The sequence below is a fragment of the Symphalangus syndactylus genome, chromosome X, assembly GCF_028878055.3.
Source record: "Symphalangus syndactylus isolate Jambi chromosome X, NHGRI_mSymSyn1-v2.1_pri, whole genome shotgun sequence".
Classification (NCBI taxonomy): Eukaryota; Metazoa; Chordata; class Mammalia; order Primates; family Hylobatidae; genus Symphalangus; species Symphalangus syndactylus.
In genome coordinates, this window is record NC_072447.2 from 131,677,501 (window position 1) to 131,704,702 (window position 27,202).

Here is a 27,202-nt window from a genome sequence, read left to right on the forward strand (position 1 = left end):
TGGGGTCAGTGAATATGGCAGGGATATTTACCTTTATAAGTCAGATTATATCTCAGGATCTCATACTCATGACTTAACATTTTTTGAACATTACAATTATACCCCTTTAAATTATTCAACTACGATAAAGGCAGCTCTTGTAACAATTCTTATCACACACACACACACACACACACACACACTCACACACAAAACAGTCTTTTCAGTTAAATTATGCTAACAACACCATCACACAAATTATGACCCCTAGGCAAGACTTAAACCAGACCAACTTCGCAACTGAAAGTCTGTTTCACTGATGTGTCATACTGCCCGTGTGAACATTTAGAGTAGTAAATTTTGCTTAAAACTACCCAGCTGTCGTAGAAACCAATAGGTATCCATAATTGTATTGGAGGTGATAAAACCTGAGCCCTTCAAATAGAAGAAAATGCCCAAAGGGTAAAGTAAACAGGTCAACTAGAAATGCAAGTAAGACCAAGGCAGTTTGTTCTCACCTGGGATGATTTTAAGCCTGAAGGATAGAGCTCTGCAAGTTTCTTGTACATTTTAGCAAGACAAAACAACAGAGCATCAAGGATTCCTCAGTTGGGGCTTGAAGTCTTCCAAGTTCAAAAAAAGCTCTGAAGCCAGGCAGCCAACTATAGGATAGCTGAAAAGGGAAAAATGAAGACAGATCAAAGGAGTGGCTGACTTCTAGTTTTCAAGGTTTCATTGTTAGAAAAGGGAAAAGAAGCAGGCCAATTACATAAGGAATGCTAGTACTCATGCCCAAGCTTTCTCTCTTACTCATGCTTACTCTTTTCCTCTTTATCAGAAATACCCCAGTGTATCATCCCTAAGGAAAGGAACCCAGGGTATTCAACTATAAAGTCCTGGACAAGACTCATTTATATTCTCTGGCTTGACGCCAGGCATGGCAGCCATGATCAGAATTCTGGAGGCAGATACAGGGCTAGAAAGCTAACAGGGAGAAGGGAGAAGTTAGGGGATGAGCAGCCTGATTATTTTATGATGTGAAAACATAGCAGAGACTTCCTCTAAGCATGACCAGAGGATGGCATGACTGTCCAATTTTGACTTTCACAACTTACCAAAGAGAAATACAGTCTAAACAGGTTTAAATAGAGAAAATGAGAAGGAAGTAGATAAGGAAGATAAGAGATGGAAAATGATTGTACACAAAGAAAGGGCTATCAATTTGGATAGAACAAACAAAATATACTTAACAAGATGTGAGGGTTACTAACTTTATTAAATTAAATAATTGGTTTTATGCAGGTATATATTTCAGTTTCACATAACCATAGCCAAAATGAAAGCATCTCTTCTATTGTGCTGTATTATTCAAAATGTGTTACATAGGCCAACTTTCTCAAAATATCCTGGGGTGCTAGTAAAATACACATTACTAGATTCCTTTTCTGAACTCTTGAATTGTAATTCTTGGACGTTTGCCCACCCTAACCCCCCAAAATCTGCACTTTTAAGACATTCTCTAGGTGAGGAATTCTGAAAGTATGGTCGGCAGAGCCCAGGGGTTAACTGGTTCAGGGAGTTCCATGAGTTAAAATCATCCTAATAATAATAATTGCTATTTGCTTTTTTCACTGTGCTGATATTTGCTTTGATGGTGCAAAAGCAATAAAGCATAATACTGCCAATGGCCTAGCATTAATCAAAGCTGGGGCAACACATATTGTCATTGTATTCTTTACCACCATTAATTTGTAGTAAATGAATGACAAAAAGGCCAGTTTAACTTTAAAATGTCCTTGGTGAAGCATTAAAATTATTAATTTTATGTCTTAACCCATGAGGATGTGTTTCGTTAATTTTCTGTGTGACAAATGCAAAATCTGCATAAAGCACTTCTGACACATTCTCAAGTATGATGGTTGTTTTCAGAAAAAGCACTGTGTTATTGTTAGAGCTCAAGCTGAAAGATGTTTTTCTCATGGAACACTATTTTCACTTAAAAGAACAACTAATAAATTATGGTTATTCAGACTTAGATATTTCTTGACATGTTCTTGAGAAATTAATGAAGTGAGCTTGTCACTTAAAGGAAAACAACTGACAGTATTTGCTGACACTGGTAAAACTCAAGCTTTCAAGAGAAAATTCAAATTTTGGAAAATTGGTATCTGCGATCATAAGCATGACAGTTTTCTACCATTAAATATTTTTTTGTTAAGATCAGCATTGATATTGAGTATGATTTTTGTATTGGATTTTTAAAAGGCAACATTTTGAAGATCTGTATAACTCAGTGAATTAAAATTTTCCAAATAATTTATTATTTAAAAATCCATTCAGAGTGCAAGACAGACCAATGCTTATTAATGAAAAGAATGAAAGTTAGTATGAATAGTTAATGTGGTTTTGTTTCCAATGCAATATTGCAACTAACCTTTAAACAACCACTACTTGTTGAATTTTAGTGTAGTATCAGAGAAGAATATCCACAATTATCTGAAAAGGCTATTAAAATATCTCTTCCCTTTCCAACTACATATCTGAGACTGGATTTTCTTCCTGTACTTCAAATGAAACAACATATTGCAACAGATTGAATGCAGAAAAATATATGTGATAATATAGCTGCCTTCTGTTATGCCAGATGATAAAGAGATTGGAAAAAATCTAAAACAATCTCATCCTTTTCATGACATACTTTTGTTTTGGAAAATAAGATTAGTTTTCCTAAAATTATGTTATTTAGGTAATTATATAATGGATTTGTTATTTTAAAATAAATTAATAAATGCATATTTTAATTTCTCATTTTAATTTCTAATATAGTAAATATTGATGGATATAACCCATGTAAGAAAAAACTCTTTGGGATTCTTTATAATTTTTAAGAGCATAAAGGGATTCAAAAAATTTGAGAACTGCTCTGTTAGGTTATTCTATTCTTGATAACATTTGCAAATCATTACTAATAAAGGTAGGTACACATGGAAATGCTTTAATAATAAGACTAATATAATTTCTTCCCAACTAGTCTGAATGATCATGTAACTCATCAGAGATTTTTCTAAAGTTTAGGCACAGTGCTATTCAAAGGTAAGGTTATAGGGGATGCCCACATGAATTAAGATTCCTTCCACTTGTCTTAATCTAAATCATTCTAAGATAATTTAATCTAAATTTCATTTCAATTTGATCCACTTTATATTTCCTAAACATCTATCAACCACAGATTTTTTTCAAAGTAAATTATGTAGCTTGATCATGCTTCACAATGGATCAGATATAATTCCTCTTGTGTACAGAAACTTTCAAGAATTGCTTGGTAGACATAAATATTACATTTGACTCTCATTTTATGCTGGTGTCTGCAGAGCTGCTTAATTATACTGTTAGCCACAGTCAACAGGGGTTGAGGGTAAATAAAACTCTGCTGAGAAATAGAAGAACTCAGTCCAATTCAACAAACACTCACAGGATACCAACTATGTGCTAGCCTCTTTACCAAGCATATGTTCTCTGACTTCTAAGATTTTAAAGTCAAGTGAGTGAAAGTTGTTTCAAGAGTTTTCTGTCTGAGTAACTGTTTTTTACTTTGTTAAATCTTCCCCTATAGTTAACACAGAAACTAGGGAACAAGGTGATTCCTAAGATTTAAGAACCAGCACCCCCACCAGATCTTTTTATCCCTTTTCCGACACACAGTAAAGCCCAGTTAACTATGATTGTTCATCTGCAGATAGCTGTAAGATAAACTAAAACATCAAAATTAAACAAGCTTAGATCAAGATTATGAGGCCCAATCACATTGTGGTTAAAATCATGAGGTTTTCATTAAGCCCAAATTTAAAATCTATCCCTCTTCTGCTCACTATCTGGGTGTTCTAAAGCAAGTCTTGTCATCCGTAAAATTTATCTAATGATAATACTTAATGTTGTGACTATCAAATAAAATAATCTAAAACGCATAAAATGGTGTTTGGCATACAGTAAGCACCAAATTACTGTTAGCTCTCATATTTCTCTTTTAATATAAACTAATTTTCTGTAAATATCTTTAATTTAATACCTAAATCCTGCCAAGTCACCAAACATTATTTATTATGTCTTTCAGAGAATAGCAGCAAGACCTTTCACATTTTTTTCCTTTATACCTTCTAAATATGTGCCCAAACTACTAAATATATGTGTATAATGTTTGGAAATTGATAAAATACATTCCTGATTTGAAAACCACATCAGGCTCAAGTGAAAAGCAGAATGTGTATAATTGTATATGTTCATTGATGAGGAAACGGAGACCTCCAAAAAATTAAGTGACTTAGCTAAGGTCACACAGTTAGTAAGTGATGGAATCAAGAGTCAAATCTACCTTTGTCTGACCCTGCTAACATATTCTATAATCTTCAACTGACAATGATCAATAAAGCTCCGAATAATGGCACCAAGTTTTGAAAACATCATTCATCAAAAGAAACATCAAAGGGCAATTCAATTTGATTCACTAGTGCAGACATGCTTTGACAATAATATATATTCATATAATCTAAAAAAAATTTTCAGTAAAAAGAACAGAAATAAATAACTTTCTAATAGTTTCTGGAGAAGTAACTAGAAAATTCCACCAATATGAACACCTCCCTCCCTCATCATTTTGTTTACCCCAGGCTGTCCCCCACCAAGTTGCTCACTGGATTGTGAAAAGAAGGTCTCAGGAAAAAAACAGGGAAGTATAGAACTTGGTGCAGGGCAACAATCACAGAAGCACTTTAATCAGGAGACACATTAAACTTTTATCTTGAAAAGCTGAGAAAAAGCACTGAGATGTGTGATTGGGGTAAACAAGCCTTGATTTTGTAGGGCCTTAAGAAGCCATTTGAGATACCTTCATGGAGGAAGTAAGAGGTAGGCAGTAATTGCTTTGGCATCCTTCAGAAAAAAAATCAATAATGAATATGAGTGAAGGGTCATGATAAAAATAACAGATCCACTCTGGGGTAACAGAGAATGTGAAAATCAAACTAAAGAGAATTTGATCAATTGTAAAGTGGAGGACTGCTTCTTGTCACCTTGGCAGTGATTAGGGAAACGTGATGCATTTTTAAAATAATGAAGGCCAAAGCAACAGTAATATCATCGAATATCTGACTCCCGGATAGATTTATCTTTTAAGTACAACAAAGCCTCAATAACGGAGCTACTCAGAGAATGGTAGGTTCAGGCTACTTAAACTGCTGTGCAAGTGAAGCTTTATCTGGAAGCTTCTTTAATCAATCTGGTCTAGTGAACATACCTGAATGTTTCTTTGCTAAGTGAGGCTGGTGCAAAATCTTAGAGTCATTCTAAATGTCATTGGTCAAAGTCCAAGCCCTGAGGGAAGGTGATCTTCACCTCCAAGTATTTTCATCATGTACAAAAATTAATTTATCTTTTTCCTCATGTCCTGTCCTGCTAGTTCTCTTATCATCCTAGATACCTCCTTCTCCCTCAACTCCGAACTCTAAAAATTCACTGTGTCTTGTCCATTCAACCTCATAAATCTTTTTCACTATTTTAAAATATACCTCCTCCTTTCAATTCCCACTATTACCTCCTCATTGCTTACCTGGTCTAATACAAATTACCACTAATTGCCTACTAATTGTTTTTGCCTCCTGTCTTACTTCTCCAGTCCAGCCTCCACACTGCACCAGAGGTAGCTCTCTAAACTGCAAACACAGCCATAACACTTTGCATCTGAAAATTCTTCAATGATTCTCTATTGCCTTCAACATTCAATCTAAATGTTTTAACCTGATATACAAGTTCCTTAATGATCTGGCTTCTGCCAACCAGTTCAGTTTTTCTGCCACATTCCATGTTTCACTGTGTGTTGCAGCCATACTCTGAACTATTTACAGTTCTTACTGTATGCCTTCTTCCCTTATGTTTCCTCCTTTGCCTGGAGTGCAAAGTAGTTCTTTTACTTACAATTATTTACCCTTTTACTACCATTTCACTTGGCCTACTTCTAGCCGTCCTTTGAAATTAACATCATATGTCACCTCCTCAGGAACCCTTCCTTGTTATCTCCCTAATTGCCTATCCTATGAATTCTAAAACATCCTGTGCTTATGTGTACACATAATATTTAATTGAAATCATTCATGTATCCATTTGTTTCTATTTGAATGCAATAACTATGTCCCTTGTCACTATACTCAGTACCTAGTGTTGAATAAATGAACGAATAAATAAGTCATTCAACAGATGCTTGGTGTGGAATTGCTTCTGGCTATCTATATTTTTCCCCTCAAAGTAAAGCATCACTTAAAAATCCCAATTAATTGAAGAATACAATTAATTGGACTCTAGTTTGATGTTTTAAGGAAATGTTCCATGAAAATATCTTTTTCTAGTGACATAAACACTCTCAAACATAGTCCTGATCCTTTGCCTAAGCAGTAACTAGCATGACGACTAAATCAGTCCAAGGGAATATGCAAACAATGTACTAACTGAAGCCCAGATATTTAAGAAGCATATCTAAGGAGAAAACTTCTTACTTCTTACAGTATTGAGAGGTGACAGCATGCTGGCAGCCCTGGCTCGGTCTTGGCGCCTCCTCAGCCGCGGCCCCCACTCTGGCCGCGCTTGAGGAGCCCTTCAGCCGGCCGCTGCACTGTGGGAGCCCCTTCCTGGGATGGCGGAGGCCGGAGTCCGCTCCCTCAGCCTGCGGGGAGGTGTGGAGGAAGAGACGCAGCCGGGAACCAGGGCTGCCCGCGGCGCTTGCCGGCCAGCGAGAGTTCCGGGTGGGCGTGGGCTCGGCAGGCCCGCAGTCGGAGCGGCCCGCCGGCCGCCCGGCCCGCCAACCCGGACAGTGAGGGGCTTAGCACCTGAGGCCAGCGGCTGCGGAGGGTGCGCCGGATCTCCCAGCAGCGCCGGTGGGCCGGATCTCCCAGCAGCGCCAGTGGGCCGGCGCTGTGCTGGATTTCTCGCCGGGCCTTAGCTGCCTCCCGCGCAAGGCAGGGCTCGGGACCTGCAGCCGGCCATGCCTGAGCCTCCCCCACCTCTCCGCCCACCCCTCCCACTCCCGCCTGGGCTCCTGCAGCCTGAGCCTCCCCGAGGAGCGCCGCCCCCTGCTCCACCGCGCCGGGCGCCATCTACCGCGCAAGGGCCCAGGAGTGTGTGCGCACACTGCAAGACTGGCGGGCAGCTCCACCTGCGGCCCGGTGCGGGATCCACTGGGTGAAGCCAGCTGGGCTCCTGAGTCTAGTTGGGACTTGAAGAACCTTTATGTCTAGCTAACGGATTGTAAACACACCAATCAGCACCCTGTGTCTAGCCCGGGGTTTGTGGATGCAGCAACTGGCACTATCTAGCTAATCTGGTGGGGACTTGGAGAATCTTTGTGTAGCTCAGGGATTGTAAATGCACCAATCAGCACCCTGTCAAAACGGACCAATCAGCTCTCTGTAAAACACCAATCGGCTCTCTGTAAAATGGACCAATCAGCAGGATGTGGGTGGGGCCAGATAAGAGACTAAAAGGCTGCCCGAGCAAGCCGTGGCAACGGCTGGCTCGGCTCCCCTTACACACTGTGGAAGCTTTGTTCTTTCACTCTTTGCAGTAAATCTTTCTGATGCTCACTGTTTGGGTCCATACTGCCTTTATGAGCTGTAACACTCACCACGAAGGTCTGAAGCTTCACTCCTGAAGCCAGCAAGACCACGAACCCACCAGAAGGAAGAAACTCCGAACACATGCGAACATCAGAAGGAACAAACTCCAGACACACCACCTTTAAGAACTGTAACACTCACCGCGAGGGTACGCAGCTTCATTCTTGAAGTCAGTGAGACCAAGAACCCACCAATTCCGGACCCAGTATCTCGTCCTTTCCTCCAGCTCTAAGTCTGTCTGTCAATCTGGAGTTATAGCTCAGGAAGGCAAAGTCATGTCTAGTTTTGTGTGGCACTACAGTCAAGCTTAGTTCACATCAGAGGATAAAAATAAAATCTTGAACTGCTGTAGCCAGAGGGGAATGTTTAATAGTGTTAAATAGGAAATGCTATAGCATGCAAGCTTCAGACATTACAACTTAGATTCAATCTGGAAGTTAAATTTCTCCACCAGGATATGTGGTATTTAAAGCACTGTTTTTACATAGTGTGGACAGAGGCTGCTATGTAGAAAATATAGCACATTCACAAGAGAGAGAATTAGAAAGCTAAAGGGCCAAAGAAACATGGAAAATATTATTCCCAACATAATAAGTAACGCACAGCAGATGTTTCCGAGAGAATCCATAGTTCTTTAGGAATAAAACTGATAATATTCCAAACTGAAAATGATTTTTGAACAAGTATTTAATCAGAGGCTGAAATAATGGGGCCTAGTATAGAATACCCCCAGGGCAGAGCAGCACAGGGCAAGAACAGCTCAGGGCACTTTAGCAAGGTTCAGAAGAACTTGGACAACTCCCAAATTAAAGAAATGTGGATCAGATAGGACCATAGAAATGTTCTTTTCCTCAAGTGGCTAAAGCCTTTAAAACACACACACGTGTGTGTACGCGCACACACACACCACTTTCTGCAGGAAAATTAAATATTAGTATCAGAGCACTACTTATAATTTACAGTATGTGTATGCATATATGCTTAACAATTTAGAAAATTGTCATTCTATAGTGTTTCTTCAGTAATTCCAAGCTAATATTTTTGTTGTCTCCATGAAGTTATATGTTTAAAGAGACCCTGTGACATTTTTTATTGAAAGTGATCTGGGACAGATCAACCACACTTGATAATTAGTCAAAGTTCCAGTTCCCAGAGTAACAGACTAGTTATGTTACCAAAATGCCAGGTATTTGGTGTAGGTCCTGCTGCTCACACAGCCAGCCAATCACTGAGACAAGTATTGCCAGAGAAGCCTTCAATTGGTTGCTGCAGCCTAGGAGATGAAAGATCAGTCTCAAATCCATCTCTCTGACCAACTAAAATTAGAAGTTTATATGGCAGGGAAGAAATGTAACTACGTGTGGGAAAACAGGAACTTGGGAGGGGCAAGGGAGCAATCATGATGAATGAAGGGCCTGGAATCTCATTGTCTAGATGTGGTGGCCTGGTGAGTTTCAGTTCCTTGATACTTTTTGAGAGGACTGGGGGTCCTTTCTTGAGGAAGGAACTCAGATAAAACAAATGTAAGTTTCAGCAGGGCGCAGTGGCTCATGCCTGTAATCCCAGCACTTTGGGAGGCCAAGGCAGGCGGATTGAATGGCAGGCAGATCACGAGGTCAAGAGATCAAGATTATCCTGGCCAACATGGTGAAACCCCGTCTCCACTAAAAATACAAAAATTAGCTGGGTGTGGTGGCACGTGCCTGTAGTCCCAGCTACTTGGGAGGCTAAGGCAGGAGAATCACTGGGAGGTAGAGGTTGCAGTGAGCCAAGATCGTGCCACTGCACTCCAGCCTAGTGACAGAGCGAGACTCGGTCTCAAAAAAAAATAAATAAATAAGTTTCAAGCTTTAAGACCAGAAGGGTCAGTTTCTGTTTTTCCAAGAAAAAAACTATCTATAGGACTATTGGGTTGGTTGCAGTTACAGAATATACTTGACACAAAAAGGCCTTAACAGGCCACGCACAGTGGCTCACGCATGTAATCCCAGCAATTTGGGAGGCTGAAGCAGGCAGATCACTTGAGGTCAGGAGTTCGATACCAGCCTGGCCAACATGGTGAAATCCCGTCTCTACTAAAAAAAAAAAAAATACAAAAATCAGCCAGGCATGGTGGTAGGCACCTGTAATCCCAGGTGCTGGGGAGGCTGAGGCAGGAGAATCGCTTGAACTGGGGAGGCGGAGGTTGCAGTGAGCCAAGAGTGTGCCACTGCACTCCACCCTGGGTGACAGAGCAAGACTCCATCTCAATAAATAAATAAATAAATAAAAACAAAAAGGCCTTAATAATGGTTTTCCAAAACTGGGTATGCTACCCCTTTCACAAATGTGTTACTGACACTCAAGCCACACAAATAGATGGCAAGACAATTTTTATCTGAGAGGGAAACTAATCTTTTCTAATACTTGTACTAGATAAGGCTTCTCTTTATTCACTTGCACTACAATTGTTTTAGAGAAGATTTGAGAAGTCTTTAGTATAAAGAAGGGAAGGAGAAAAAATGGTAAATGTCTTAGGACTGACTCTAGCTGGTAAAAGAAATAAGTTGTCACCTCTATGAGAGTAATACGGACTGAGATAAGATATTTATTTTTAGCTCTAAATCATTCAAGCGGCTCAAGGCCTTTATATAATACCATAATAATCATCGTATATAATCATGTTTTTCTTTCATACCCTATTAGCACCATCTAAGGGAAGGAAATAAGATTCATCAAAAGGTGTTATACAATCTGTACACAATTGTGAGTTCCTTCCAATATGTTGTGACAGATGAGGCACAACACATCTCAGCTTTATCCAACCTCATTTTCAGAAAAATCATTTTGAAATTAAACATGACAGGGGGAAAGGAAAAAACAAAAGGCAGATAATTACCAAGAAGCTCTTGGATTTCTGTGTTTACAGACAAATCAAAAGAAGTAGAAAGCAGAATTTCTCACTGACCGTGAAAGAGTATTTTGAACTCAAAAGTATTTAGAACATAAGATGGAGGGTGGAGGGTGGAGGGTGGGTGGGGGGTCGCTCATAGGAGGTCCTTTCATTTGTACTTTGTCTCAACGATTCTGATCTTCAGTGTATTACTGTTTCCCAGCTAGTGTATGTACACAGTAAAAGGTATACCAAAGAGTTCCTATGTGGATCATGATGTCTTGAGTCCTCCATTCATCCAGAGATAATATTGGACATAATGGAGAAGAAAATACCTGGTACATATATGTCTCATGTGTTTATATATTTTTAATGACTTCACCGTCTAAATACTGAATCCTTTTGTTTAAGCTTGTCTCAGTTTAAAATAATCTCAGCATAGTTGTCCACTCTCTTCTAAAAATGTTCATGTCCCAACAGAGTATTGTATCATCTTCATTGTCCTTCCATTTCAGTGACAATTCATCCTCTTCACTTAGTTTTCTCTCTATTCCCCCATTTCTGTTGTTGTCAATATCATTTGCCTAATCAGACTGGACACTTTTAAGACAGCTTTGACTCTTCCCTCTCATCTGTTTTTCATACACAGTTTTTCATCAAACCCTAATAATAATTCCTAGAAGACGCTTGTCTTTCCAGTTTATTCTTTCTATTTCCACTGCCACCATTATGCATCTAGTCTTTATAGAATTATCAGATTATTGCAATAACCTTCTATATGCCATTATTATTTTGTGGAATAGATTCTTTAATTCAACCTCTACTTCCTCATTTTTGGGCAAATAAAAATCTGAACTTCAAAGAGAACAAAAGTCAAAGGTCTCAAAGCTAATAATAATCAAAATTGTTGTCAGGAGTAGAAGTCAGTTTTCCTAACTTTCAATCAAGTTCTTTACCATTTCACCATGCTTTGCTGGCACAAACCCCTAGTCAAGAACATCATATGTTACACCGACTATCTAACATGTCCTAGACTTCCATTTTCATTAAATTACCCTGCCTTTCAAAAACTTCATGTCACCTCATTTCTCATTAAAACAGGCAATTCTGTTTAATTTTGAAGCCCTATTGCAAATCCTCTTTCTTTAAAAAGCAATTTCTGTGAACTTAGTTTCAATGCCTTGGCTCTACTTAGTGACTAATAGTGGGGAATTACACACTTATTGGCAAGGAAAATGAGAGTGAGATTTTGAGATTGACACTAACTCTCATAGTAGTCTTTTCATTGTGCCTTCACATAAGCCTGGTCCTATTTCAGATTCACTTGCATTCGAATAAGCAGTCTTCAATGTAAGTTACTGTTTTCCAAGAACATAATCTAAATGTTCTGTAAGTTTATATTAAAAGAACTTTAACCAGTATCCAAAGGCTGAAAGAAAGTAGACTTGGGACCAACTATACTACTGGAAAGAATGGCAATGCCACATCCTTGAAAAATCTTAATTACCTACTGAGCTAAGAGAATAAGTCAATTATGACAAGAGATGAGAAATATATGAGGTAGCAACCCATGGGACATGCTAACAGGAAGTAAGCCTACTAATAACTCTGAAACTCTTGGTTTTAACCTACTCAAGAAGCCTTTAAGGAGAGGTAGGGAGAAGGAGAGTACAGTGACTACAAAAAAAATGAAGAATAAAGGAAGTTGAGAATAAATGATGAGGCATAGGAATAAAGGGACAAGTAAGAAGGCTCTGAATGTAATGGCCTAAGTATTCCTACCAGCATCTCAAATATATAGGTGCATGTAAAGAACAGAAGCAGCAGCAGCTAATATATATGGAATACTTTGCATTTTAAAAAACATTTTTCTATCAAATATCTTATTTTATTATCACAACTATTCTGTGAGGCAGTATTTGTGATTTCTTTATTAGAAATGAAGCAAAAAAACCCTGAGGTTCTAAGAAGGTAGCTTATCTAAGTATACAAAGCTGACATGTGGCCTGGGCTTAAAACTCATCTCAAACTTGTCCATAGTAATTCTAAAAGCATGTGTATTTATTTGACCCATGACTGTCTTCCTACCAAACTTAAAATCCCACAAGGGATTTAAACCAGTATCCAAAGGCTGAAAGAAAATAGACTTAGAAGCAAGTATACTACTGAAATCATACCTGGCTTGTTTACCATGATATCTCTAGTGCTTAGTACACTGTTTACCCCAAAGAAAGTGGTTTAAAAATATTTGCTGAATAAATAAAAGAACAAGCACTGGTTGGTTGGCTTTTTCTTCATACAAGATAGAGCACGCATTGAAATTCTAATTTGAAAACTCTACCTAGGACTTCAGGTGACTTTATGTTAGCTATAGAAATATATTTGAAGATCCCTTAATATAGAGTTATCCATGGTCCCGACTTATTCAAATTTGAAATAAAATTAAATATAAAAAGATAATTCAATTTAAAAATCACATATCTTCTGACTCAAAACAAATATCATTTGGTTTGTAAAATGATACTGGCATGAGATTCAGAGTTATTTCCTGAACCTGCAATAAGCGATGTTGCTCAGGTGATTGTTCCCATAACTAATATTTTCTGTGAGCAAGTTCTATTTTCTTGAACTGTGAATGTATTTTGCTCTATATTATCTTCCACCACTATGATTTAGGTCCACTCTTTTGTATTATATAATACAATTGTTATTTCTTTTGTGATGATCATAGAAATTTATAATGTAATTAAGAATCATAATGAATATCCAGCCTTGAGAAATGCAAGTTGTTTGGTGACAAAGAAAATAAATTAATTTTTATTAAGCTAAAGATTGGAGGAGTCAGTTTTAAATTCACAAAGAAAATGCTTCATGTATTGTAAATGCAGGTGATTTAGGAAAGAAATGAAGACAGGGTTTAGATTTACTTTTTCTTTTACTTGCAGCTTTTTTTTTTTTTTTTTTTTTTTTTTTTTTTGCAATTCTGGTGCTCAAGTCAGCCTGGCATTTAGTGTCACCAAGGAACTGGGCAGATTGGACCAATTCCTGGAATAGTAGTCTCACTCCACAGCCCTGTGGTGCTTGAAAGAGGGAGTTTTCAGAAAAAGGAATTAGAACTTCAGTGGAACTCATTACCCTGAAGGCCAAAATATAAATCAGTTACAAAAGGGCATAGATAAATTCATGAATGAAAGGTCTGTGGAGGGAAAAAGGAAACCAAAGAGGAAAGATTACAATCTTAGACCATAAATTGGGAAGGGAACCTCAGGAGAGCATCTGGTCCAGCTAAAATAAATCCCCACTTTGCTGATGAGGCAACTGAAACTCAAAAAATCACCTGCTTAAACTGAACAGCCAGTCAAATGAAAGAGACTTATAAACAAGGATTCTTGCCTCATGGGGCAGCATATGTTCCACCATCCTGCCATACTGTTTCCCACTCATTGTGCCCCAAACTGTGTCCTGGTGAGTCACCCAGTGGTTTCAACCTGGGGGAAATTTATTTTGCAATGAATCCTTCTTTGAGTGTTATCTGTATTCATATACTATGGCAGTCTAAGAACAATAGAAGTGTTTTTCACAATTACCTTGTTTTAATTAATTCCATTTGACCTGCACTACAAATCTTGTTTCCTATGACAAATATCATTCCATCAAAAATAAAAGTGAATTTCTGCTATAATTAAAAAGCCTCCATATAATGCTTCAAAATTTCTGCATTCCAGGCTCTAAATTCTATCTGGACAATCATTTGGAGTTTGTTATAATGACATATAATGAGTGCTATGGTTTGAGTGTTTGCCCCTCCAAAAGTCATGTTGAAATTTAATCCCCAGTATGGAAGTATTTAGAGATGGGGACTTTAAGAGGTGAGGTCATGAGGCTCTGCCCTTATGAATGGATTAATCCACTCATGGATTAATGAGTTAATTAATTAATGGTTTAAAATGAAAGTGGGACTGGTGGCTTTATAGGAAGAGGAAGAGAGACCTAAACTAGCACTCTAAGCTTTGCCATGTGATGCCCTGCACCATATCTGGCTTCTGCAGGGAATCCCCACCAGCAAGAATGCTTTCAGCAGATGCAGCTTCTCAACTTTGGACTTCTCTGCCTCCGTAACTGAAAGAAATAAATATTTATTCTTTATAAATTACCCAGTCTCCAGTATTCTGTTACAGGCAACAGAAAATATACTAAGACAATTAACGTTTCAGTTTGAATTAGCAAGGAAACAAAATGCACTAGCAGTGCCTATACACAGAGTATTTATAGTTCTTGGTAGGCATTCTGTATGAATGCACGTTGACACGTACAAAGTAGAAACAATTTTGAATCTCAAAAAATGTGTGGCAGAAATATTCAAGGGTCATGGAGTTTGAGAATAATCTTTCCAACTTAACGTAGTCTGTGATTTTGGATAAGTCATTTCACCTTTCTGAAGATCTGTTTCCTCATGTGAAAATATAAAGGAAATGTAATCTTTAGCTCCTTTCCAGCATGCATATGTGCTTTATCAACTGTGGGACACTATACAAATGTGAAGATGTACTGTTATTAAGACAATAACATCTAAAATTTTCTAAAGCAACTACCTGTAAAGAGAAGTTACCACAAAATAAGTCTATGTAGGGCTGGTCCTTGAGACATAATAATGAGTAAGTTAACCTTGCTTTTTGCAAACCCACTCTTAGACAACCAGTATTACTTGGCTATTTTCAACTGCTAAGAATTATCCCTGAGATCACCACCTTGGGCTGACTTTCTCAATTACTTGTCCCTAACACTTGGGATTTATCTCTCATTCATGAACCTTTCTAGTTAGGCCCTCTTCTCTAGTACCTTTCTGCTTTCCAAAGGCTATGGAAAAGTATCTTATATGGCTATCTGTTCTGAGTGGCCAACGACTAATAATAGATCCCCATCCCATTTGCAGTAGTTTCTTCACTGCTCTAGGCCTCCTATATAGAGGCTGTTTTGTGCCAAAGCAATGATGTAGATAAAAGGAGTTTCAAGGCAATAAGGCAGATTTGTTGGAAGATATCTTGGAGCTAGAAATATTTTATGGCATCCCATATCATAGCCTAAAGGTGTGTCTTGGGCAAAGATGATTCCTGTAAAGACCTCTAGCTTCCATACAATAGGCATCAAAGGATGTCAATTGTCTGTTGGTCATAGCAAGAGTCATTTTAAGGGTAAATATTGAGAATATGCCTAGGTATCACTTTTCTGTTTCTCTCATATATGAAACATTTTCCTTATAGTGGGTTACAGTAAAACTATATGTTTCAGTTGGTATTGCTCCATAACCCACTATCTCAAAACTTAACAGCATAAAACATATATTTTATTATATCTCATTAATTCTGTACATCAGGATTTCAGTCAGGACTTGACTGGATGATTCTTTATTCCATGCAGCACCAACTGAGGTAACTCAGTGGTATTCAGCTAGAGGATGAGGTTTTCTAGAGGAACGAAGATGACTTCACTCACATATCTCGCATTTGGGCAGAGTGTGGAGGGCATGCTTAGCTGGAACTCACAAGGCATCTCCAACATTGTGGCCTATGGGTGGTGGAACTTCTTACATGCCAGCTGCCTTACTCTAGATGAATTTCCCAAGATAAGCATGAGGAAGCTGCATTGCCCCTTAAGATTTAGCCTCAGAAGTCATATAGAGTCACCTTAATCAGATGCAATTGGTTGAAGTCATAAGCCCACTGGACTCAAGAGGAGACACAGATCCTGACTCTCCGTGAGAGGAATATCAAAGAATCTGAAAACAGTTTTTTTTTCTCTTTTATCTTTTTTTTTTTTTTTTGAGACAGACTCTTGCTTTGTTACCCAGGCTGGAGTGCAGTGGCACCATCTCTGCTCACTGCAAGCTCCGCCTCCCGGGTTCATGCTATTCTCCTGCCTCAGCCTCCGGAATAGCTGGGACTACAGGTGCCCGCCACCATGCCCGGCTAATTTTTTGTATTTTTAGTAGAGACGGGGTTTCACCGTGTTAGCCAGGATGGTCTCGACCTCCTGGCCTCGTGATCAACCCACCTTGGCTTCCCAAAGTGCTGGGACTACAGGCGTGAGCCACCGTGCCCGGCCAAATATCTAAGAATCTGAAACCATTTTGTAAAGCAACCACAGTGCAGTCAGTGGACAGAAACTATATTCCTTACACATGCCAAATACACTCAATCCATCCCAATACTGACCAAGAGTGTTATCTAATTGGGGCATCAGGCTCAGGATCTGAAATCTGAGCCTGTTATTGTCTTAATAAGGGGGCTTAATAACAGTATTCTTTACTTTTCACACAGGACTTTGTTATCTTTATCAGGTTCAAGTGAAGATAAGCCTCCATGGATACAATTCCTATGGTATGAGACCTTTCAATCTAAAAGTTTGTGATGTAAGAGACAAGTTATCTTCCACTCAACATACAACTGTGGACAGACATAACAAAATAATAGGAACTCAAATTTAAAGAGGAAGGCAGGAAACACATAGCAGTCCTGGGTCCAGGACAATTTTGAAATTCAAAATTTCCAAACCCTTTCTTTATTAGGACTCAGTTTTACTCCCTGGATCTTGGCTCCACTCCATGATCTCTTGATCATGTCCTCTGAGTCATCCTTCTCAGCCTATTTCTAGATCACAGAAGTTTGTCATTCCAGGGTGTATTAGTCCATTTTCACACTGCTGTAAAGAAAGTACCTGAGACTGGGTAATTCATAAACAAAAGAGGTTTAATTGAGTCATAGTGCTGCATGGCTGGGGAGGTCTCAGGAAACTTACAATCATGGTAGAAGGGGAAGGGGAGCCAGCATATCACATGGCAATAGTGGGAGCAAGGGGAGGGGGAGGTCCCAGACTCTTAAACAACCATATCTCACGTGAACTGAGTGAGATCTCATTTATCATCAAGAGAATGGTGCTAAGCCATTAATGAGGGATCCACCACCATGATCTAATTACCTCACACCAGGCCCCACCTCCAACGCTGGAAATCACATTTCAACATGAGATTTGGAGGAGACACACATCCAAACCACATCATCTTTCTTTAGTTCATCTCTATCCACACTGTATAATATATAACTAAAAGAAACCATTGATGCCTTCAACATTCTTCATGGAAATCTGTTTAGCCAGGCCCATCAGTTCAGGTATGTTTTCTTTTTTTCTTATTGCTACAGGTGACAATTTTGTTAAACTTTCTGCCACTACACACAAAACATCTCCTTTCCTCTAGCTTCCAATAACATTTTCCTTGCTCTTCTTTAAGCACTCACTAATAGATTCAAGGAGAGGGAAGCTAGATTCAACCTCTCAAGGTGAAGCCATGCTTTGCCATCCTATATAACCCATTTCACTATTTTCAGATTTGTAAAAATTGTGATAATAATAACAGCTACCTTGTATAGAAAAACTTTTATGTTTTAGACATAATCTAGGTGCTTTACATTTATTATCTTATTTACCCTACACAATTACCCTACTTTGTGGAAAGTATTGCTATCCCCATTTCAGATTAAGGACAAAGAGGTTGAATAATTTCTCCAAAAGTCCACAGTTTACAGGTGACAATGTCAAGTAATTAGATATACCTAGATATACTGAGATCAAACTCCACAGCTTATACTTTACTTCATGTAATTTCATGCTGAGAAGAGATCATTTATACTCAATGTACTTGCAAATTAAATCAAAATGTAAATGCATCAGGGGATAAAATTTAATAACTTTTCCTCATAACCAAAGAAATATTCTTTTATTGTAACAAATGAGAAAATAAAGACAAAAAGAAAATAAATACTACTCATAGTGATTGGAAAGAAATATAAGAAATTTATTATCTTGTATGCTTCACGATAAGAGAGGTGGAAGAAAAATAGTGATACTGATATTATCAGCAATGTTTTATTTCTGTTATTTATGAAAAGGATTTGAAATAAAGTAAAATAATGTTAATAATTGTAAGTTTTAGGGGGCTTATACAAAGATAGATGGTATAGTTTTTAACTTCTTAAAAATTTGGAAAAATTAAATTTTCCAGTAGCTTCAATGCCCAAAGAAAATAACTTCAAATATTTTGGCATATATCAATCCAGTCACTAGACACACACACACACACACACACACACACACACGTTCACACTATATGATGCTTGTAGCCTATATTTTCGCTTAACCCTACGTTTGAATATCTTTCCCATTTTAACATTATTTTTAATGGTTTCATATTATCTTATATGAGGCCCCTGTTATTGGATATTTATAATTTTTGAGATTTTTCAGTTATAAACAATGCTTAAATGAATATTCTTTCAACTGAATTTTGTCCACATAGCCATGATTATTTCATTAGCATAAATTCCTCAAAGTAGAATCCAACAGGCAAAGCATATTTACATTGTCAAGGCTTTTATATCATATTAAAGCAAACTATAATGTAAAATTACAGTGTATGTATACATATATACACACAGACACGCACACACATATATGAAGAAAGAAAGAGAGAGAGAAGTAAATCCCTCTTTAAAGTTTCATGTTTTATCTTTTGGAGGACTCAAAATATTCACGTATCGCATTGCTTGAAGTTAGATACCTGCAGTGCTGGCCTCTGACGCTCATGAAGAGCTTCCCCAGGTAAAAGGCAAGCCCTGAAGAAAAGAGGCCTTAAGTAAAATAAAACCTCAAAGCTATAGAGCTATGTGTCCAGATCTACTGGCCTGTCCTAAAATAATTGGCTCATTAACTAGCCATCCTGGTTTAGTACCAATATCAAAGACTAATAGGAGAATAGGCTGTAGGTTTGCATACTCTCCGGACATACCAATTATTCTTTGGATACAATGCTGTGGGTACAGTGTACTTTGAGATCAGAAAAACGTTAAGTGGGCTTTGGGCCTGAAGCTGTGATCTAGGCATACACAGAAAGTAAGAAGGGAGACAGGATATGATAAAGGGCAGTGGCACTGAGCAGAACAGCATGGAAAAGGGAGCACAGCAAGAGCTTGTTAAGGACAGAACAAAGATTTGGCTCTTCTCTTTATATCTGTGTAATTTTGGAGTTCATTCGAATGGGTTTTGCAGGAGGATCATTGGTGATATGAATAGACACAATTTCTATGCTTACGGAGATTACTGCCATCATGAAAACCACCTCTGTCACTATGCATGGTTTTCCACCCCCACATCTCCCACCACCACTTTCCCCCTGTCACACTGCCTTCCAAAGGCAAAACCAGAAAATGTTGACAAGGAAGCTATTCCAAAGCAATGAGTTTGCTGGGTGGCATAGCTGAAGAAATCTTTCATCAGCCATAGAGTCTGTACTCTGAGGCACATGTAAGGGAGCAGACAGAATCAGATTAAGAGAAAGGCCAGCTGAGCAATTGCTCTGCTACTCACTTATAAGAGATACTCAAATATAAATGGAATCAAATGACAAAGTATAAATTGTTCTTACCTCTAACAAGGTAGAAAACAAAGTAAACCAAAACCTTTACCTCTCCTTTTCTTCAGATCTATCTCTGCTGAGTGAATATGTCTACTGGGTCATACAATTAGTAACCAGCTCAGTTAAAGGAGGTATATTGTTCTTCAAATTCCTATTCCAGTGCTCTTTTCACTGCACTGTATGGGTTCTCTAAAACCATGTATATTTGTAACCAAGTTATCTTTCAAGCTACTACGTGGAGAATGGATAAAAAAAAGTTGTTTTTGTGTTTGTTTTGTTTTGAAAGTCAGCCTTGATATTTTAACATGCATACTTGACTTAAAATAAAGTGAATGATTATCTTTATGTTATCCCTAAGAACAATACAAGGAACCTTAGTTTGCTTTCATTATAGTCAGACCCTTCCCATTTTACAAGTAATTTGTACACTTTTAGTTATATCTTGTTTCATCCTTTTTGGGGAAAGACATAATCTTTGGTGTTAGGCCTGAGTTCAAATTCTAGTTAAATAAAATGTGGTTCATCCATACAATAGAATACTGTGTATTCATAACAAATTATAATGTAGATACTTCCTAAAACTGTATGAATTGACATGGAAAAGCATATATAATATATTGTGGGGAAATGATAATAGAGAAGTGTATATAGTATGCTATTATTTATATTTTTAAATATATATGAGTATGGATAGAGAAAAATGGCTGAATGAACAGATATCAAAATATGAACAGTGTTCAGTTCTGAACAATGAGAATAGGAGTGGTCTTAATTACTTTTTATTTGATATGTCTATTTCATATATTTTTCTGTGTGTGATCATAATTTACTTATATAGTTTTAATTCTAAAATTGTTAAAAATTACAAATACTGTTCTTATTACAAAAGAAATCTGTCGGCCGGGCATGGTGGCTCATGCCTGTAATCCCAGCACTTTGGGAGGCCGAGGCAGGCAGATCACAAGGTCAGGAGATCGAGACCATCCTGGCTAACACGGTGAAACCATGTCTCTACTAAAAATACAAAAAATTAGCCGGATGTAGTGGTATGTGCCTGTAGTCCCAGCTACTTGGGAGGCTGAGGCAGGAGAATGGCATGACCCTGGGAGGCGGAGCTTGTAGCGAGCTGAGATCATGCCACTGCACTCCAACCTGGGCGACAGAGCAAGACTCCATCTCAAAAACAGAAAACAAAAAAGAAAACAAAAAAAACCAAAAAAACAAAAAAAACAAGACATCTGTCTTCTACTCAGAGGACTCCTGTCAGAAGTTATTACCCTGCAGTTTCCCATCTGAAGCCTGGATGGGATTATCAGGCCCAGTATTCATGACTGAAAGTAGTTGCTTTCAAGATAATTAAAGCATTCCTCAGTTCACAATCTAATAGATCAATCATCTGTTGAATGAGTAATCACTCATCAAGATATTAATATTGACATTCTCTTTTATTTTCTTACTCTCAATCTTAGGTTGTCTACTATATTTTCTAAATTATTGCTAGGATATAAACTCAGTTATACCTATCATATTTTAGATCATTTCTATCCATGTTTTCTGTATCACTCCCCTTCTCCCATTTTGATCTACATGCCTACATATAACACCTTGAACATCATCATTTTATTATCCCCCCACCATTCCATCTATTTTGAGTAGAAAAAAATTATTTCTTTCCAGGTGTGGGTGTGATTTTACCTGGTAGGCTTTGTCTGGCCTCTGTCCTCCTAGACACAGAATGGGAGCCTTGATCACTGAAATCTTATTTTGGTGACTCCAGAGGCATTGCACATTCTATAGCTGCTTAGACATTCCCATTCCCACCTCCTATTATGTACTTGCTAGGTGATAGATTTCCCAGCATGTCCCAAGTGGCTCCAGTGTCTCTGAGCAGAACAATGACATTTTCCAGTAGACATTATGTTCCTCATTATATAAGCAGTCCCCACAGCAGATAGTTGGTCTCACTCTGAACTCCAGCCAGAGCATACTTCTACATTAATAAAGAGAATAAGGCATTTATCTGTTGTTCATCTCTCTGTTAATGTTTTCCTCAATCTGTCTCTCTTAGTTTGACTGTCTTTTTTTGTGGGGAGGGGGTTGTGCAAGTGTGCTTCTTTTGTCTTTGTTTCTGACTTTCCCTCAAGCACATTTTCTTTTTTAAAAATATTCTGTATCCTTTATTTAGACTGTAATTCAAAAAATGCAGGAGTATTGCTGAGAGTTAAGTATCTGAGAAATTGAGCTCCAATAGTGTTCAGAGACTGACTGATTCAATTTCTTCACCTTGCTGTTCTCTCTCCCATCTGTTTCTTTTGCCTAGAACCTTGTTTGTGTCATGGGATTCTTGGGGTGTTGCCTCACCAGCTGCAAACCTCTGTGGCCAGTGGCACCTTTGCCTGAGTTTTGCTTAGGCCATCTGGGTGCACTCCACCCACTCGACCTGGCAGGCTGCACTCAGCCACACTACTGGCCTGGATCCCATGCCTGCCAGGGGTGAGCCAGGTGCAGAGCAGAGAGGGTTGTGTCAGTGAGCATGAAGACCGGCCACCACACACAGCCAGGAATGCCCTCTGCAGCAGGGTGGGCAGATCCAGGCACTGGCAGCAGGCCAGCTCCCTGCAAGGCTGCAGCTGGACCAGGCGTACTGCAAGCAGCTTCTACAGCTGGCACCAGGAAACACAGTGGTCTTTGGAAGCTTGGAGATGCCGTGAAACACAGAGATCCAAAGAGGATGTCACAGTTCTGGCTCAGGGAGCTCCTAGGTCTGGCCCTCCACCAAAAGGCTGCAGCTCTTCTCTCCTTCTTTCTTCTCTCCTTCTTCTTGCCCACAATGTGACGAGCAAAGGATGTGTTTCAGCCCTGCTTGTGTTACAACTCTTTAAGCCCCAGAATTCAGTGGGACCCAAGTTCTTGTCCTGCGTCCAGGAAGAATGAGGTATGTGGACAAGTGGAGAGTAAACAAGATGAGAAGGAGCTTTATTGAGCAACAGAACAGCTCAGAGGAGGCCCACATTGGGTGGCTCCTCTCCGCAGGCAGGGTGTTCTGACAAGTGTTCAGCTCTCAGCAGAAAGGAGACCCTGGAGTAGGTAGCTCCTCTCCACAGCTGGCCATCCCATTGTCTGCTCAGCTCTCAGCAGAGAAGAGACCCTGGAGTAGATAGCTCCTCTCTGCAGCTGGCCACCCAGTGGTCTCTTTGAGTCTGGCTGAGTCTGGAGTTTCTATGGGTCTCAGAGTAGAGGAAATGCATGTTGATTGGTCCATATGTGGGCCTAGGAAGGCCTGGAAAAAGCACCAAAAGTTCACACTCCAGTCCAGGGAACTGGCAACCCATCCCTCAGGATTTAGGCCCTCCCTGGCTTAAAGGTGGGGCTTCACCAGGACCCACCCCCTTCTGCCAAGAAGCCTGTCTGCCTCCTGCCATCATTCATGGCACCCAGGCTGTTTATGCCAAAAGGCACCTGCAGGCCAGTGCTGAACTGCCCTCAACCTCCACTCAGCCTCCCTCTCACGCTCCTCAGCACCCGAAGTCTGGAGGACACCGAGGCAGCAAAGACCTGGTGTGTCAGCACTGCCCTGAGTTTACACACACCTGGCCAGGCTGCAACAGCACGGCTTGGCCCCAACCTGGCTCTGAAATTGGAGTGGGCACCAGGAGCTGGGAATGGCCAGGCAGCAGGAGCAGACACCTCTGAGCCTGCAGAGGCAGGGTGGGCCTTCCCAGGCCCCTAAGAGTGCAGAGATGTCCAGGTCTGTAGCCATGGCTTGGGTGGCTGCAGCTGTGCCTGGGAGGACAGGGCTCCTGCCTGCTTCCAGCCCCCAAAACACAGGGAGTCCTGGGTCCACAGCCACAACTTGGGTGGCTGCAGCTGTGCCTAGGAGGGCAGGGCTCCTGCCTGCTCCTGGCTCCTGCTGGCTCCATGGAGCACACAGCCCTGGCCACAATTCCCCTACTGCAGTTGGCATCATGGCAGTGGCTGCTCCATATGGCTGTCACTGACATCAATTGCACATAGTGGGAAAGCTAATCTCCTGATGGATATTGCCCAAAGAACATATGTCTTTAGTTATTTTACAACTGTGGCCTCCAGCACCCTGATATAAGTTATAAGCCAGCCTGAACTCAGCACATGGTACGTCAACATCAGCAACTCTCTATAACATCCAAATAGACACTCGTCAACATAAACAGACATTATCTTCCTTCCAGATAAAAGATCTTAGCTTCTAAAAGGTCAGAAAAGCCCATCTCTAAAAGCAGAAACCTAATAGTGCCCTTTAAAGAGCTCCTCTTAATAAATGCCCCACATCTGTTTGTTCCAATGAAGGAATAAGTGGTTGAAGAAATAAACATTTAGAAAGATGTAGGCACTGGCCCCAGATTTTGAAGCAGTGTAGTAAAGAGAATGATTTTACATAGAAAAAGCAACAGAAAATAAAACGTTTATGTACAGGCTAGCAATTGCTTATTTTTTTCTTTTTCTTTTTCTTTTTTCTTTTTTTTTTGGAGACAGATTGTCACTCTGTCACCCAGGCTGGAGTGCAGTGGCATGATCTCAGCTCACTGCAACCTCCACCTCCAGGGTTCAAGCAATTATTCTGCCTCAGCCTCCAGAGTAGCTGGTATTACAGGTGCATGCCACCACACACAGCTAATTTTTGTATTTTTAGTAGGGATAGGGTTTCACCATGTTGGCCAGTCTGGTCTCTGGTCTCAAACTCCTGGCCTCAAATGATCCACCCACCTCAGCTTCCCAAAGCGTTGGGACTACAGGCATTAGCCAGTGTGGCCAGGCAGAAATTGCTTTTAAGTAGTTATAATTACAAGCACATAGCCCTTTTTAAAAATAAAATTGTTGACAATAACAGTCATCACAAAAATGGCATTTACCTCACCAGGTATATGCAAGGAGCACATAAGAATTTATATTATTGTGCATTACATTTTGCAAAGTATAATACAAATATGAAGCCTTGTAATATAAACCAAAGGATACACATGGCCGACTGACTACTATGTACCTGGCAGTATATTAGATGCTTTACATGCACCATCTAATTTAGTCACCACAGTCAATTTAAGAGGTGGCTAGAGTTATCACCTGTTTTAGAGGTAAGGACACAGGCTCAGAGATGTTAAGCACCTCACTCAATGTCACACATCTAATAAGTAGCAAGTTGTCTGGCATATGGATTTAAAGACAAAAATATTAATTGCATCTCTATCATGACCAGGTAGAAAGCAAAATGTGAATGAGGTAGAGAATGATGCTCAAATGTCTTTATTGCTTCTTTTTCTGTTTCTTCCAGAAATTAGCCCTCACTTCCCAATATCCTAAGCCCTTTCCCCTTTTAGTATCTACTTGCACAGACTATACCACCACAAATACAAAACAACCCAGCCAATTCCTGACCTCTCTCAGTACCTGCAAACCACTAACCTTGCATTCACATAACCATTTGAAGATTGCTTAACAAATAGCAAATCTTGCATTGATTATTTGGCATTCAACTATGAGCCTGGTGAGTCTAAGGAGAATAACTTGTTTTTAGTAAAATAAGCCTCATTTTGCAAAGAACTGGTCATTTTGCTGTAGCCAAGGTTATTTTTGCAGTAACCTTGACTACTACGGGGAAAAAAACCCATAAAATATAACTTATTAATTCCTGCTCTAAGATCTTGAGAAGTCTATTTCTTTTCCTTATCCAAAATATAAACTATTTCCTCTTTTAGTTCAAACCTTTTACCTCCTTCAAAAATCCATCAAAATGCATCTTTTTAAAGAAGCATTCCATATTAACCCATACCCATTCTGACCAGAATTCTTCCTCTCCTTTAAGGATCCAGATTTTATAAAGTTATTTTGCCTTCACTACACTTACTTTTCAAGCTGGTCTCAAGTTGTTTTATTTCTATATGTTGAATGTACTTAACCAGATGGTACACTGGCCCCTACTTAGATAAAGATCACATACAGTAAAAATGGCATGGAACTTGATGTCTACATAAGAATCTGAAGTTCAATGTGCTGCTAACAAAACATGGGAACTTTTGCATCTTAATTTGCCCATGTCTTAAATAACTAAATGTGTTCTCTAAAATATTCCAGGCTTTTTTCAATTTAAGAATTCTATTATTTTAGGATTTCTAACTCCTCTATGATATACTGCCACTAGGGCATCCAAGCTACTCTTCCTTTAATTCACACTCTACATTTTGATGAGATATTCAGATCATCTTCCATTAACTATGACTGATAAAACTTTTTCTTCTGAAAATAGAAAAAAGTAAGTATCATTACTGAAAATATTGAGGTCTAAGATGTTCAGTATCTAATAGTTCTAAGTACTATGACATGCTTTCAGGCAACATCCAGAAAATAGCTTAAACACCATTCATTCAATAAGCATTTACTGAGTACCTACATGGCCAAGCTCTGATCTACTATATCACTGGACAAAACAAAGTACCTGACCTCAAAGAACTTATATTCTAATGAGGAAGGATGGAGACAGCTATATTCAAATAAATTAAATCACTTGTTGTAGTTGATGATATTCAATGCTACATAGAAAAAATTCACAGGGGCAGGAGAGTGGGATGCTGATTTGGAGGGGGTGCAGTTTTAAAAATAAGGTCAGGAAAGGCTTCACTGTAAAAATGAGATTTGAGCAAAGACCTGAAGGAGACGAGAGAGTGAACCATGTGGATATCAGGAGGAAGAGTTTCTAGGCTGAGAAAACAGCATATGCAAAGGCCCTGACAAGTGTGCCTGATGTATTTGCAAAAAAGCAAGAATACCAATATAACTGGAGTGGAAAGATTAAGAGAGACACTAAGGAGGGGAGGTAAAAGAGGTTATGGGGGCTTGATCATGAAGATCATTTTAGGCCATGTAAGGACTTCAGGGTTTACTCTGAAATGAAAGTCATTAGGGTGTGTTCAACATTGGAAAGTCATGATCCAGCCGAGGTTTGACAAGGAGACTCTCTGGTTGTTGTTTCGAGAACAGTTAGAGTAGGAGAAAAGGTGAATGTAGGAGTTATTTGAAGGCTATTTCAATAATCAAGAAAAGGGACAATAGTCATTTGCACCAGTATAGTAGAAGTGGAACTAAACAGAAGTAGTTAAATTCTGGATATATTTTAAAGATAGAGCCAGCAGGTTTTCTTAATGGGTTGGAATGTGAATTAGGGACCTCATATTCATCAATGTATCTGTAAAACAC

The 27,202-nt window shown here is 39.1% G+C and overlaps 1 long non-coding RNA gene across 1 annotated transcript in view; it reads right to left on the reverse strand.

Moving 5' to 3' along the window:
• Window positions 1-27,202, reverse strand: part of LOC134736046 (uncharacterized) — a 310,045-nt gene that overhangs the window by 274,298 nt on the left and 8,545 nt on the right. Inside the window, exon 2 of the long non-coding RNA XR_010119747.1 lies at window positions 498-652. This is a non-coding gene — a long non-coding RNA (uncharacterized lncRNA). The remainder of the gene's footprint in view (window positions 1-497; window positions 653-27,202) is intronic.